The 5,684-nt window shown below is 33.5% G+C and overlaps 1 long non-coding RNA gene across 1 annotated transcript; it reads left to right on the top strand.

Moving 5' to 3' along the window:
- The first annotated feature begins 3,805 nt into the window (after positions 1–3,805).
- On the top strand, positions 3,806–4,835 carry LOC127743212 (uncharacterized). The gene is made up of 2 exons (XR_008004582.1): positions 3,806–4,092; positions 4,369–4,835. It is a non-coding gene; the product is annotated as an uncharacterized LOC127743212 (long non-coding RNA).
- The last annotated feature ends 849 nt before the right edge of the window (positions 4,836–5,684 follow it).

Genomic DNA, 5,684 nt, shown 5'->3' on the forward strand with positions numbered 1-5,684 from the left:
CTCGGGCTTGGGTTAGATCACTTCTCTTGGCCCGTTTTGATTTTTCATCTTTGTTTCCTTTTGGGCTTCGTTTATGTCATTAACCTATCAGCCTTGTTTTATTTTTCATTCTATTTGGGCTATAATTCAAATTTTGGCCTGCAACATTTTATAAATAATTAGTAATATACAAATATCAATAATCAACACTAATTATTTATCTTGCCAAAAATAATATTTGTCATCACTAATTAATTTAGTTAATTTCTTAACTCAATAGAGGGAGGTTCGCAAGGATCTGTGTTGAGCTTGACTTATCTAAGAAGTTGGTTTCGAGAATCTCTGTGCTAGGAAATATTCTCAACATTGAATATGAGAGTCTTCACTTAATCTTCTTTTCATGTGGTAAATACGGTCATCGATCTTACCAGTGTACTGAAGTGCTAGAGTGTAATGTGAAGATAGTGATGCCAGAAGCCATTGACAATGGAAAGGGAATCGATGATAAAGAAGAATGCAACACCCTAAGCTAGATCTTATCCTTGAAGACCTTTAAATAGGGTGTCACTCTTTTGGGAAGTAAATTAACTCAATCGTTATGTAAAAAAGAAGGGAAATACGCATGAAGTTTTGGAAAAAAAAATCGATAAACGATCTAAAAGATGGAGTTGAACACACACAAGCAAGTTCAAGCAAATAAAATAACAACCAGTTTCCATGAGTATGGTTTTCTAAAAAGGAAATGCCTAAAAATAACTATGATGAAAAACCCGACGCGCCCTAACTAATTTCGTCAAAGAAACCCTCGTACTTATACCATATCCTATCTTTGGTCGGGATCCTTCAGTCTTCCAAAAATCGGGGTACCAACAATTCTCTTCTGACATTCTTCCGCGGGGTGAAGGTTTGGTTCTGTTGTGTGGGGTGACCTAAGATATGACGGGGTGTTGAAGTGGGAGAATAGGCAGGTATTCTACTTTTGGACTTCCGCAAAAGATCAATTTCTCCTCTGGGTCCTCCTTCATTGGGCCCTCCTCCTGGCTGGGGCTGCTGGACTCTTCTTCCTCTGTCTTAGAATCTGACTCGAGGTAGACCACCTTAGGTGACCGCTTCTTGGGTACTGAAGTATCCGTATCTAAGAAGGTTATGACAGACAGTTGAGGGTCTCCTCCTACGAAGTCTCGACCTAAGTAGATAGTTTGGAGCACAGTAGTAGTGGTTGTAACTATCCACGCGTGCTTTGAGGGATCATACTCAGAAGTCACCCTCGGAGGACGCTGCGTCGTCTCTATCCACTGTGCCATGCTCCTCTGGAGATAGTATGAAAAAGAAAGAGGGGAGAAATTTAAAAATTATAAGGCATGACATGTATTATGAACTTTTTTCGTAAAACGTAAAATATAATATGCACAAAAGAAAAGCATGTAACGTTAACATAGACAAGCCAAATAGAAAGGATAATAATTTATGAAAAATCAACATAATCATGACTTAAGAAAATAACCTTAAAAATAGTAATTACAATCAAACTTTTCTTTATACTTTTTCTTTCTTAACTTGTAACTTTTATATAAGGTATTGAGTTCAAACCGGTATAAAAGGTGGGAGTCCTCTTCCCTTATCGAAGGTTCTTATCCCAATGTTTTCCTGATCACCTTTCCTTATCGAATGATCATATCGATATCTTGTGTTTGGGTCACTTTCCTTTACTGAAGGATCATTCCCTCAGTTCAATTTACAATCAAGGTTATTTAGACATGCACAAGAAGAAAGTTATGTCAAACAAGAGATATTATTATATAAAATTGATGGGATAGTCTTTTTTCCTTACCAGAGGTTCTTATCCCAAAGGTTTGCCAAACACCTTTTCTGACCGAATGATCATCTCGATTCGATTACCTTCCCTTACCGAAGGATCATCTCGATTATCTTGTCTTTGGGGTCACCTTTCCTTACCGAAGGATCATTCCCTCAGTTCAATTCACAGATAAGGTTGTTTAGGCATACATAAGAAAAAAATCATGCAAAAAGATGGACATATATGATGATAAAAGGAACATGTGAAATAATGATACCATAATTATATGGCACAAGATAGACATGTACTCTCTAATTAAAGAGATATTAACAACATAATGACATAAATTAAAAGATCATATTAATGCACATAAAAATAGGACATATTAAATGATCGAGCAAAGTTTATAGGAGTATGTACTCTTGACCTAAAGGAATATTAATAACAAATGGTATGATTTAACGGATTATATTAGTGCACATAAAATTAGGATATATTGGATAATTGAACAAAGTTTATAAAAAGATATGTACTCTTTAACTCAAAAAAATATTAGTAACATAATGACAATATGACATGATTTAAAGGATCATATTAATGCACATGAAAATAGGGCATATTGAACAAAGTTTATAAAAGAATATGTACTCTTGACCCAAAGGAATATTAGTAACACAATGTCATGATTTAAAGGATTATATTAATGCATATAATGTAAATAGGACATAATAAATAATTGAACAAGATTTATAAAAAGATATATACTCTTGATTTAAATGGCTTGCATGGTAGTAGCAACAATTATGAGAATAACATTCATCACAAAACTACACAAATATACATATATTCTTTATTCAAAGTTCTTAAACAATGATGAATATATATATAGAAGAGACTTTGATGACAAACATGATGTACGTATAAAGAAAAGGAACAAAAGAAACAATGTCATAAAACACACAACTATAATAATATGACAAGAACACCATAGATTGTAGCAAAATAATAAAAATAAAGCATAATGCATGCCAAACATAAAAGTGAAAAACATGATTTTTTACTTTTTTTTTTTAATGCTTTTTGATTAGTTATGAATTGACTCTTGTGTTTGTTCACAGAATATTCTTGTAAAGAAAGAAGGGAGAGGATTAGTGTTTGAGAGAAGTAATTTTCTATCTATCGATATATTCCTATTTACATAGGTGTGACAAAAGTATTTCTAAATTTGAAAGAAAGGCTGTTAAATTCTTATTCGTAATTTAAAATTTTAAGCTTATTTTTTAACTGATTTTTAAATTTCAAAAATTGAATTTTCTTAAAAAGGGTGAGCAACGGTTGTTATAAAGAATTTGGTGAGATAGTAAATGATACGAATAAAAATCAAAGAATTATAGCATCAAGTTGACAAAGACAAGAGAGTCATGATCTTCCAGAATTTGGGCTTTGGATAATGGTCTGAAAGCAAGTGAGAAGAAAATCTTCATAAAAAAAAGCTAATTATGGCAAAGAAAATCAAACTAATTTGGAAAGAAATAATGCTAACGAGAGTAGCTTCAGATTTGGCGTGTTAATTGAGGAAGAAGTGAAAAATCAAACTAATTTGAAAAGAAATAATGCTAACGAGAGTAGCTTCAGATTTGGCGTGTTAATTGAGGAAGAAGTGAAAAACCAACAAGTGCAAGAGTCAAGTTGAAGCGGTCAAAAAGTCCATAAAAAAATTAATTTTCAGATTCTTATTGAAATACCTAGGCCCAGACTAGGAAAAACTCCTAAAGTGTGAAAAAAGGTGCCAATGATAAAGAAAGTGAATTCTACGGTGCTTTTATTATTGTGCTTAAATTGTCTAACTTGTTTTTATAGATAAAAAATAATATGTATAAAATAAAAATAAAATATTAAAAGTTTATTAAATATTATTTTTTGTCTTTTTTTAGTAAGTTAGACAACATAACTTAGGTACCATAGCATTGATCTGATAAGAATGGGTCAAATTGGGCGAATAAGATCACTAACCCAAATTGAAACAAGTTGAGATTCCTAGGTCAAAGCCTTCTGCAAAGTTAGTCGTCCCCCCTTCTAGTGAGAACGCCAAATAGAAGAACACACAAAGAAGAAATGGAGCAAGAGATCCTCTAGAGAATACACATAATGCAACAAGAACCCAAAGGAGAATCCTGCCGTCAGCTCTGCTATGAAAAACAACTCCGATGACGATACCCCAATAAAAGCCACTGGATGAGATGATGGAGGTTATCCATTCGATTGGTAGTAGTGGTGTCCTGGCCACAATGAATCATCCTAGTTTGAGCAGATGAGTAAGTTCTCCTATTTAAATGTTTCAATCTCTGGTGACCTCTCTTTTCTTTTCTGTTTATGATGAATTTTCTTGTTTGGAATTATCGTGGTGTGGGTGAAAGAGAGAGTATAGTATTGGCTTTCTGGTTCTGTTAGAAACTCATATTAGTGGTGATGAAGGTGTTAAAATACGAGCCAAAATGCAGTTTGAAACTAGAGGTCATTCTGGTGGAATTCATATATATAGACCGTAGATATCTTTTAACCACCATCAACAATTTGTGCATATGACTCAGGTGCATGGGCTTTCACTCTTATGTATGGGAGCCCTCAGAATGTATATAGAAGAAAGGAAGATCATATAGCCTGGGAGCACTCTTCAGATGGAACTTTCAATTTGAAATCTGCCTATCAAGTTATCTATGGCAATTCAAGATTATTTGGAGGTGGAAAGGCCAAGAGAGGATCCGTTCATTCGTTTGGTTGGTTGGTAATGGAGACATCACTCATATTTAGCCCACTGCCCTTGCTATAACAATCATGAGGAATCTACTCTTCATACTCTTCGGAATTGCACATACGCCAAACTTGTATAGAACTATTTCTACCCTCAAGGTGTGGTGGCTGATTTGAGCATTTGAGATTGGTTGTTGATCAATCTTCAAGCGAAAGGAGATTGACCATATAGATTGGAACACTAAATTAAGTCCTCTATTATAACATAATAAAAACTACATCATATGCCAGAGAGTAAACTGGCCTACGTGAGGACCCTTTATTCGAATCCCAACAACCCGAGATCAAGTTTGATAATTATGATACAAGTTCGTTTATGAAAAGAACATAGGTTTAGTTTAAAGTGCTTTGTTTTGTTGCGTGGAACCACACTGATATTGTCATTATAGATTGTTGGAATCATCTTGCAACTTATGTGAAGATCACAAAACAGACTAAGAATCCATCGAGTCTTAGTTTCAATTGTAGCAATACTTTGAAACTCTAATTTTGCACTGAATTTGCTTACGAAATGTTAGGTCCTACTACTACAGGACATCAAATTTTTTACTTAAGTAAACACAAATGCTAGTTATAAATTGCCTATTATTCAAGTCAGATATTCAATATGTTCAATATGAACCTGAAAAAGCCAACAGTCTAAGATTAGTACAAGAGTGAAAAACTATCCCTGTTTTGATCTATTATATCTCTAATACCTATGTATTTTGTTAACACATTTCTAATGAGATAAAAGTGGATTTTTCATATATTAATGTGATGCTTTATTTACAGCATAAGCAAGACATGAGAGCCTATTGAAGTGCCCCAACTACAGACTTACATTTAGTTGGATTGTCATATAGGTTAGCACCATAGCTAGAGAGTTTATCATATGTGATTTTTGTGAAAGACATGAAGTTCCTATACCTTAGCTTGTTTTCATGAGAAACAAATGTAGTTTTGAAGAAGGAATAATTCATGAACAAGATCCAACACTAGTTGAATAGTAGTTTTAAAGAGTTTTGGTTTTATAAGCTAGATTTAGAGTTTTTTTTTATCGTACTGAGTGTTCTGAGGTGTTTGGTTTGTGACAATAAAAAATAACTAAATTTCT

This window comes from Arachis duranensis, chromosome 10 (genome assembly GCF_000817695.3).
Source record: "Arachis duranensis cultivar V14167 chromosome 10, aradu.V14167.gnm2.J7QH, whole genome shotgun sequence".
NCBI lineage: Eukaryota > Viridiplantae > Streptophyta > Magnoliopsida > Fabales > Fabaceae > Arachis > Arachis duranensis.